The 11,211-nt window shown below is 41.5% G+C and overlaps 1 pseudogene; it reads right to left on the bottom strand.

The window, feature by feature from the left end:
• Positions 1 to 4,980: 4,980 nt before the first annotated feature.
• On the bottom strand, positions 4,981 to 9,994 carry LOC136695047 (rap guanine nucleotide exchange factor 4-like; annotated as a pseudogene).
• Between the last annotated feature and the right edge of the window lie 1,217 nt (positions 9,995 to 11,211).

Consider the following 11,211-nt stretch of genomic DNA (forward strand, 5'->3'; position numbering starts at 1 on the left):
CTGTCTGTTTTTTGACTACGGTTTTTGCCCATCCTCTGAGGTACTGTTTGCTCCTGTTTTTGAACTTTGCCTGCCTTGTGATTACTCTTTTGGATAACGTCATTAAAAGAACTATTTTCTGTGTTCCGCGACTGTCAGCTTTCTGTTCTGTCCTGACAGAATACTCGGCCAACATGCAGACAGCGGACACAGATGCCGTTCGAACGGCTATAATTAGTCAGGGCCAGATTCTAGGTCAACACCAGCAAATGTTGGCTAGTGTGACTCAATCTGTTGACTCTCTCGCTCAACAACAACAGAGTCAACAGCTCCAACTGAAACAAGTGTTGGAGAGTGTGAACGCCCTTATAGCTCGTATTCCTGCTCCTAGCCCTAACCCCAGTCCTCCTACAGCGTCTGTCAGTTCGAATTCTCGTTATCCTGTCAGTAAACCGGAGATTTTTGAAGGTGATCCGGCTAAATGTAGCGGATTTTTATTGCAATGTTCAATATTTTTTGAGAATTCTCCTCCCAGTAACGATCAGGCAAAAATCGCTTTTTTGGTCTCCCGTCTGTCTGGTAAAGCACTTGAGTGGGCCACCGCTATTTGGGACAATATAGTCAATAACACATATCCCGAATTTGTCACTACTTTCCGTGAAGTATTTGACCATGCTACGGAGGGGCGTTCTTGTGGTGAGATCCTTCTCACACTTAAGCAAGGAGCTCGAACGGCAGCCGCTTATGCATTAGAGTTTCGGACTATTGCTGCTGGGAGTGGTTGGAATGAACCTGCACTCGTTAATGTTTTTTGGAATGGTCTTAATCCAGAAATACTCACAGAACTGGCTTGTCGAGATGACGGATTAACATTGGATCAGTTAATTTCTTTATCCATCCGCCTAGACCAACTCCTGCAGAAACGTCCCCGGACACCGTGTAAAAGACAAGACGTTGTCAAGCGTCAATCCGTTCCTGGTTTTCCTTTCCGCTCGGTACAAAGTCAAGCACCCAGTCCTAGTCTTCCTTCGGATCCTATGCAAAGTGATACTATTCGGCTTTCTCTAGAGGAACGCCTTCGTCGTCTCCACGGTGGACTATGTTATACTGTGGAGGATCTGATCATATTCGTCGTGATTGTACACGCCGTCCTCCGTGAGTCCTGACTCAAGACCTGGGAAGGACTTCACATGCTAACTTGGTGAGTGTACCCACAAAAGGGTTAATATCAAAATCCTTTCTCATACCTGTCAAAGTGTACTGCCAAGGAACTTCTCTTGTCGTTCCAGCGTTAATAGATTCTGGAGCCGAAGGAAACTTCATTCAACAATCCCTCGTTACCCGGCTGAATATCAAGACGAAACAGTTGTGCAAACAAATCCAAGTCCGAGCTTTTGATGGCCTTCCCATTGGAGGAGATACTATTTCACAAGAGACAGTTCCTGTTTGGTTCCAAACAAGTTTCCTGCATCACGAGTGGCTTTCGTTACTGGTATTACCCAAGGCGGATTTTCAGATTATTTTGGGACTACCATGGTTAGAAACTCATAACCCAATTATCTCATGGAGTCAACGCGAAATCACGTCCTGGTCCTCCTTCTGTCAAACAAACTGTTTAGCCCTTAATCACATTTCTATACATTCCACTTCCGTGGAGAGCCCAGAATCAACTATATCAGTGAATATTCCTCCCGTATATTCCCAATACTTAGAAGTCTTCAGTAAAACTAAAGCTACAAAATTACCTCCACACAGGCCATATGACTGTGCGATTGAACTTGTAGAGGGTGCCACCTTACCTAAATAACGTATTTATCCTTTGAATTTGGAAGAGGAGAGAGTCATGGAGGAGTATGTAGAAGAAGCTCTAACACAAGGGTTTATACGTCCATCAAAGTCTCCGATAGCTTCAGGGTTCTTCTTTGTCAAGAAGAAGGATGGTGGGTTAAGGCCTTGTATAGACTATCGTGCCCTGAACGATATAACAAAAATTTGTATACCCCCTACCCCTTATTCCGGTCGCATCAGAGCAACTTAGAGGTGCTACAATTTTCTCCAAGTTGGACCTTCGTAGTGCCTACAATCTTGTTCGAATTAAGGAGGGGGACGAGTGGAAAACTGCTTTTAGCACTACCAAGGGTCACTATGAGTATTTAGTGATGAACTATGGGCTGGCAAACGCTCCATCAGTGTTCCAAGAGTTCATTAATGACATTTTCAGGGATATGTTGGGAAAATTTGTAATTGCATACATTGATGACATTTTGATTTACTCCCCAGATGTCCAAACACACATAAAACAAGTCAGTCAGGTGCTTCAGCGTTTAAAGGAGAATAACCTTTATGTCAAGGGGGAAAAATGTGAATTCCACCAGCAGACCATTTCGTTTTTGGGATATGTTATCAGTGTGTCGGGTATAGTCATGGACGACCGAAAGGTTGAGGCGGTTGTGAACTGGCCAGTCCCGACTAACGTTAAAGATCTTCAACGCTTTTTAAGATTTGCAAATTTCTACAGACGATTTATTAGGAACTTTAGTTCTATTGCAGCCCCACTTACTGCTTTACTGAAGGGTAGTCCCCATCGGTTGTGTTGGTCTGCTCAGGCCCAAGGTGCTTTTGAACGTCTCAAGACAGCTTTCACTAATGCTCCCATATTAAAACATCCAAATCCCGAACTCCCCTTCGTGGTAGAGGTCGACGCATCGGAGACGCGTGTAGGGGCGGTATTATCTCGACGTAGTGGGGAACTTCCTAAGTTACACCCTATTGCCTTTTTTTCACATAAGTTATCACCTGCTGAACGAAACTATGGCATCGGAGATAGAGAACTTCTAGCGGTAAAATTAGCTCTGGAGGAATGGAGGCACTGGCTAGAGGGTTCTCTACATCCTTTCACAGTTCTAACAGACCACAAGAATCTAGAATATCTCCGCACTGCAAAACGAATGAATTCTCGGCAAGCCAGGTGGTCACTGTTTTTCTCTCGGTTCCGGTTTTCCATCACGTTTCATCCAGGTAGTCGTAACCTTAAAGCTGATGCGCTCTCTCGTTTAAATCAGAATGAACTAAGGGAGAAAGGTGAAGAAGCAACTGATTTTATACTACCTCCTTCCGTTTCGGTGTCTGTCATTAGATGGGAATTAGACGAACTTATTGCACAGGAAAATAGGTCTAAAGGGGTATCTGAAGCCTGTCCTGAAGGTAAAACATATGTACCACCTGAATTTCGAAATGGGTTGATTACCTGGGCCCATTCGTCACTGTCATCAGGTCACCCCGGAGAGAGACGCATTACACAGCTTATTCTAGCACGTTATTGGTGGGGGACATTAAGAGCAGATGTGCATGAGTTTGTAGCATCTTGTTCAGTCTGTGCCCAGTCTAAGACACCCAAAACTCTTCCGGCAGGTAAATTAATGCCTCTACCAGTTCCAGAACGTCCCTGGTCGCACTTAGCACTTGATTTTGTCACGGACTTACCCCAATCTGAAGGAAGTACTACAGTACTGACCGTAATTGATTGATTCTCTAGAGGAGTTAAGTTCATACCGTTTCCCTCATTACCCATGGCCCTGGATACAGCTAAAGCTATTTATACACATATTTTCCGTCACTATGGAATTCTGGAAGATATTTTATCCGATCGAGGTCCCCAGTTTACGTCACATGTCTGGAAAGCCTTCTTTGAACATTTAGGAGTAAATGTTAGTCTCACCTCTGGATATCATCCCCAGAGCAATGGCCAGTGTGAAAGGGTCAATCAGGAACTGGGAAAATTCTTACGTATGTATTGTCATGAGAATCCACAAGACTGGTCCCAGTACTTGGTGTGGGCTGAAATAGCACAAAACTCCTTGGTGAACTCGACTACAGGCCTCACCCCCTTCCCGTGTATTTTAGGTTATCAACCCCCGTTGGCACCCTGGACTGCAGCAACATCAGGAATTCCATCAGTTGACTCATGGATGAGACGCAGTGAGGAGGTGTGGGAAGAGACCAATCAACACATCACAGAGGCCCTTTCCCGATATAAGGAACAGGCTGATAAGAACAGATCGAATTCTCCGTCATTCCAGATTGGGGAGAGGGTGTGGTTGGCTACTAAGGATATCAGGTTTGAGGGGAGGTGCAGGAAGCTCCTGCCCAAGTACATTGGTCCTTTTCGTATTTCTGGTAATATTAATGAAGTTACTTATAAGTTGGAGTTACCTGCACAATATCGTATTGCTAATTCCTTTCATGTGTCTCTCCTCAAACCGGTGGTTCAAGGTCCTTTGAATGAGCTGCAGCCCGACGACGTTCCGCCCGCGGCCGTGGATTTTGGGGACTCTTCCACATATGCCGTGCGAGAGGTGCTGGATTCACGTAGACGTGGAGGAATTCTTCAGTATCTAATTGATTGGGAAGGGTACGGTCCAGAGGAGCGTTCATGGGTACCTGCAAATGACATCTACGATCTGGGTCTCGTGTTGGCGTTTCACTCTCGCCATCCGGAGAAGCTGGCTCCCCGTCCCAGAGGTCGCCCTCGAGGATCAATCTCCAATCCCGCTCCATCCCTTTCTGTGTCTCGATCCAGAAACCCACGTCAATCTCAGCCCTCCGCATGTGCAGTCGTCCCTAGCTCCGGTAACTCTGTTCCGCTGGGTGGTCGTCGTCGTGGCCGTCCTCGTTCCAGGCCTCCTCCGGTGCCTTCGGGGGGTGTACTGGCACGCCTACATCTCAGAACTCCATTTCTGTTTGCTCCTGTTTTTGAACTTTGCCTGCCTTGTGATTACTCTTTTGGATAACGTCATTAAAAGAACTATTTACTGTGTTCCGCGACTGTCATCTTTCTGTTCTGTTCTGACAGTGTGCAGTGTAGGTTCGATTAAAGACTAACTCAAAGACAAATGACTTTCTGAGGACAAGTTAACAACAAACTAGAAAGATTTAATTTGAATTACTCAAATAAAAAAATAAAAAAGAAAAGGAAATTGTAGTTTTTAGGTGGAACAGAGGTCAGGATCTCCAGGGCTGCAGCTTAAGAGAAAGCTGTGTCAGGACACGCTGATTATCAATCACACTAAGTTTACGAACATAACTCTGAACATCAAAGTGGTTCTTAGTAGTCTGAGGTGCATTGTGGACTTTATCTGAGAGAGAGAGAGAGAGAGAGAGAGAGAGAGAGAGAGAGAGAGAGAGATCATACAGTTTAATAACTGTTAAGGGCAAAAGATCATGAGACAGTAAAAGAAATCAAACAATGAATAATGACATTATTAAAATATGAATTAATCTATTGTTGGAATAACTTTGCTGACATCCAATAAAACTAATTTTGGGAACATTCAGAATCCCCTCACAGTGTAAACTCACTACACTACAAACCTAAGTTACACAGAGAAGAATCTGAAAGCAGGAAACACAGGGGGCGCCATTTTAACCTGTAATGTGCCACATTTAATTCACTGCACAAAATGCTGAATATAGAGTTACAGCAGAAATGTACTTACTGAATGACTGACTTCTGTAGCGTGTCATTGTTCTGACTGTGTTTGCAATCATTTGCTGAAAGAAAAACACAAATCAACAAAAGCTGTTCGTGATAATCAAAACCTCTTCTCAGGAACTGATCCATAAATTAACTGAAGACTCACCATTTTCTCAAAGTTGACCAAACTGTTGATGTAGGTCTTGTTGCCTTCATGAATAAAAGTCATATCTGTTAGGAAAAGTAACATCAGGCATTAGATACGTAAATCAAACATGTGTAAAGTACATGTGGGCTTCATATGCCTTGTTTCTAACACTTTTACAATACCATCCTCTAACATTTCATAGCATTTGTGTTCTTAAGCAGAAGAGGAGATATAGCTGTATTTGTTTGTGATGGGGTTGTTTTGTTTAGGGCAGAAACACCCTGTGCAATAATCCTACAATGATACTCAAACTGAAACAAACAGAAAGAGTCAGAAGTGCAGACTGAACTTGGGAAAAGAGAAATACAATAAAATCTAATTAACTATGTAATAAATATATAACTAAACAAATAATTTTGTAATGTAAACTGAGCCGAACAAGGCATAACTAACTCTACACTTCCTGGGTTTAAATGAACCACAGCTCCTCTGCACACACCTTTTATTAGTGAGGCGGTACGCTCTGTGATTTCTTGAAGGGTCCTGAGAGAGAGAGAGAAAGCAGAAGGCATCAGTGTCAAAAGGCATTAAATAATAATAATAACCAGAGCGACAAAACACGTTTTTAAAGAGAAATTAAACACTAGCTCACCAATACATTTTCAAACTCCCTGTACATCTTCTGAAACTTGCTGGGCAGTTTCTGCACGACACGAGGAATAAAATGTTATTATTTACTTTATTCAGCAGCCTGTGACTTTATTGTCACTGTGAATTTAGAAACTTTGCCATTGTCCTTTAACTCATTAAAATCTGTCCCTTGTGACTTGTGAGTGACATAAAATACTGCCTTAATGTTGGATACAATCTGACTGTTTTAGAAAGTGTGTAAAAACACAATCAGAAAAGGTGAAAGAAGTATGGCATTTGTTCCTCTATATGACACACTTTGCTCAAAATGGCAGCTTTTGATAAAAATACAGCTTTACATTTCCATACGACTTTATCAAGAATTGTCAGAACTCACTTAAAGAAAGAAGTGGAGTACATTGAAAGGCAGAAATAGCTACTCTTTGGCTTCTGCATTAAACACTAACTGACTTTAATTAACACACACTGAATGTGTCGGGTAAAACCTCACCTCCCACGTCTGACTGAGTCGACGCACCGCTGAATTTCCCAATCCCAAAATGATGGCAAAGCAAGCGTTCAGATTCCCAAACTCTTTACAACTGTAAATAAATAAATAAATACATCAATAAATAAATAAATGAATGAATGAATAAATAAAAGCCACATATCTTCTCCACATATAGACACATGATTTTATGGGAAATATTATTACATTATAAACAACTTGGAGCCGACTGAAATGATCAATATTTTATTGTAGTACAGTATTAATATTGTATTGTAGACTGTAATATGTTAATAATATACTGTGAGCCTCAGTGAGTGTTCATTATTAGATTCTTAATGATGCTAAATTAGGACCAGACTGAATCTTACTGCGCAGCGATCTTGATGAATTTCTTCAGCAGCTGGACACGTTTCCTAAGGTCTGAGCAGAGGCAAACCTCTGTCACCACCCACAGCTGGATCTCGTTAAAGCGGTGGAGGAAAAGATCCAGATTAGCCGTCGTCTCCTTAAAGTGCTGCCGACCAAACGTGTGGTAGATCAACTCGTGCTGAAGAAGAGCACAGGGAACATTAGAAGTTCTAATGAAAGACCTGCAGTCTCCCACAGTACAAATGTCCTACAATGGATAAGAGCCTCTACACATATGTTTGTGTGAGTACCTCATGCACACAGTTGAAGAGTTCCCAATCATACAGGGTCATCTGGTAGGCCAGGTCTTTGGAGCTCATCTTCTCAAAGCTGGACATGGATCCAGCCGATGGCCCCTCCTGCTCTGGCAGAGGAGTCTAAAATACACGGACAACAACAATTAATCAGAACCTACAAACACAGTCAACTACAGTCACTGAGGACGTGTAAACACCCATGCTAACATATGCCAGCACTACTATGATTATACAGTACAAGAGCATATCACTGAGGGTACACTCTATTGTCAAAGGGTTCACAAGGCTTGTGTTTGCATGAATATGTGTGTTTTTGTTCGAATATGTGTGAGGTTTGACTTCATGAAACAAAAACAACCCAGGGCTGATCTCTGTCTAAAAAGCGGAAGTCGTCTTTTGCTGAAGGCCCTAGCAACTGATTATAAAGTGAACACATGATCTGTGTGTTATGTGTGTTAATAAAATCAGAACAAGGGCCTTAATAAGAACAGGAGACAACAGCATGAAGGTGCAGTTTTCTAGAAACGCGAGTCACAGCCCATTGGTATTTTCAGCTGTAGATGAACAGATAGTGAGGGGATACTACATGAACTGAAAGTTTTAAAGGAATCGGTATCAAATATGGAAATGCTTCAGTGAGCTATGATTAGATCATCTGTGGTTTATAAGTTTTCAGTCGTTGATTAATTTAGGTTTTTATGCTGTGTCAGTGAACTGCTTTGCTCTTAAATCTACTTCATATTTGTTTGACTGAAATCATAATCATTGTCACTAGACATTAGACATTCCTGGTGCTGGCAACAGTTGTGATCTCTCCCTGTTCAAAGAGATCAGATTTAATCTTGCTGCAGATCACCAGCTTCAGTAAGAGACTTTGAGTGGAGAAATAACCGAACTGTGGCCCTTCAAGACCTCAACTGATGACCAAAGTCTGTACTGGTGTGTGTTTTTGTGTTTCTGATCATTATTCACCAAGGAGTCCTGTGTACAGGCAAAGAGTCGGCCATTAACACTGAGAGATGAGAAGAAGGACACCTCTGTCGGCTGCAGCACAATTTTATCTGAAAAAAAAAACAGTGCAGATGTTTGGTGTGAAAGCTTTCTGATTATCACAAGTAATACATGACACATAATGGACAAAGTGACTGGATCCTTGAATTCTAGTCTACAATCTATCAATAACATGGAAAAAAGGGAAGACAGAGAAACTCTACAGGGCTCTAATAGGTCACAATTAATAATGATATACTGAGGTACTATGACACTCTGCCAGAGGAAACAGAGCTCCAGCCACTACAGCACAGTGCTGATTTTTATACGGCAAAGACAGTGATACACTGCTGAGAATAAAGCGCTTGAGGGTCAGAGTAATCCCATCCAGAGCAGAAAATAACTTATAAGAAAATATAATATTAATCAGTGTGCTTACCCCATTTAAATAAGATATTATTAAGAATAACCCATTCACAGGTTGAATATATCCTACAGTTCACCCAGAACAAGCAACTGCAATTTACTAAACTCAGCATTTTATTAATGAAAACAGCTGGTGAGCACCAGATAATATCAAACTTGTGTTGTGTGATTAAATGCTGTAAAGTACATCACACAGTATCTGATGCTCAGTTAAGAGCCATTATAGGGAGTGTGCTTTTGCCCTTTCTTTATCCTTCAACTACCTCCCGCTGAGTTGAGGTGGACCAGCATGAGTTCGTGTCGTGAGTTGAGTTTATCAGCCACAGCAGACAGGACCTCTCTGACAGAGGCACACACAGACACTCGAATGGTGATGTAGCTGTGGTCACTGGAGTAAACCTTCAACAGAACTTCAGAAACAAAACAGAGATACATTTTAATGCACGGTTCAAGAAAAGAAAGGCCTTATGTTCTAACTCATAACTCCTGAGCTACATTCTATTTATTTCTATGCTGAATGCAATCAAAGCCTTACATCAATGCTCCAATGTTTAGTCTCCAAACCTAAACAAACTAAATTCAGGAGAACGATGGATGGACAGGTGTCCTCAAACTTTTAACCACATGGTGGATCTATTCAAAACTATTGACCGTGTGATTAATGTAAAGGAATCCTCACTCTCATCTGTGCTCTTGATTGGCTGGAGCTTCTGCAGTTTCTCATCTCCCATGCTGAACTGATGGAGCAGCACTTTGTGCTAAAAGCAGAGGGAGCAAGAGAGAGTTGGAGAAAAAACAAATGGCTGCAGGAACAGCAGCAAATGCAGTGAAACTGCTCCATTATTTTAGATGAACTATTTCTCACCTGAGGTGGTTTCCCATCTTCAGAGCTGAAAATAAAGACAAAAGGGATTCAGACTCAATAACTGAGAGCACTGAGGTAGTGAAGTAGCTGTGAGGTACTATGCTCTATTAGAAATCTATATGAAATGCTCATAGGAATCTATATGAATAAAGCCTAGAAGAATGAGATCTCACTTGAGTTTGAGAACTTTCTCCAGCTCAGGGAGCTGCTCTTTCAGTGCAGGAAAAAGTCTGGCATCTTCAGAAATTGCCTTATACAGTTCCTGCATCAGAGACATCAAAGAAAAACCAGTGTGAGAGACATCCATACCTAGAAAAGACTTATCACGTGTGTTGATTAATACAGCAAATCAATAACAATATAAATAATTACTAAAGCTGAATGGGGTCTCAGCCTGGGAGAATGATACTGTTTGGAAAGTAACAACGAGTGTGAATGTATTCAGAAGATTAACTGATGCTGAGGTGGGGAACAATGTAAACACACTCTTTACTTTTACACTGCCCTGAGTGTGAGAGATAAATTTAAAAGTAACATAATGAAAGTAATGCAAATTTTTTACATTTATTGGGATATTATTTGTAATTTAGTTAAATTAAGTTAAAGCAAATAAACAAATATGTAAAAAAAAAAGAAAAGAAAACTTAGATTGAAATATCTATACAGACAGGAGGTATCAATTACAAGAACACAGGGAAATCTAACCTGCATGTGTATCCGGCTTCAAAACACTGAAGGCTTCTAAAAGTGGGGCCACAAGGGCAGGACACGTTTGGATGGTCAGGTCTCTATCTGAACATCTTTCTGATCCCAGAAATCTGTTACTCAGGTTCTCTCAGGGATTTCTGCCGGAGCGCCCAGTAAAACTCTATAATGTTGAGCCCTGTTCTGAGTCTGAACCCGGCGAGATGTGAAGCGTGTCCCAATTCTCCATTACTTTGGTCAATAAGTGGAGATAGATGTCGAAAGCATGGACAGAGTGAACAGAAAGACTGCAATGTGCTTTGAAAATATTAATAGAATATAAAACACATGAAGGGAAAAGAAATATGATCAAATCTGTGCATTAAGCGGGTGTGATCAGTGTGATCTGATTTTAATCCTTTAATCAGTGATAAATGGACAATCTCTGGTTTATCTTGTGGTTAATAATGTCACATTAGGTGTGGATGTGTTAGCTTTGGCTCAACAAGCCTATAGTTCACTTTTCTGTGTGTTCTCTTACAAAACAATCTTGATGAAGAATCACAGATGGAGTGGAGTCTAGGTCTAAGACTGGGGCCACAAGGGCAGGACAAGTGTTTCTACATTTACCCAAATCAGACTCATTTACTCTGAGTTTTCACATTTCGTTACTCTAATTTGTGTGTGTTTGTGTGAGTGTTTAGTGTGGTTCAAAGTGGATGGAGGTCTCTTACTGCTGTGGGGGGCTCCTCTACTGATGTAATCTGTACAGACTCAGAAAAAACAGATGCTCTCCAAGGTACTGAATCCTCTCAATGTCCAACACATTTGTTTCCGAAT

The sequence above is a fragment of the Hoplias malabaricus genome, chromosome 4 (assembly GCF_029633855.1).
Source record: "Hoplias malabaricus isolate fHopMal1 chromosome 4, fHopMal1.hap1, whole genome shotgun sequence".
NCBI classification, from domain to species: Eukaryota; Metazoa; Chordata; class Actinopteri; order Characiformes; family Erythrinidae; genus Hoplias; species Hoplias malabaricus.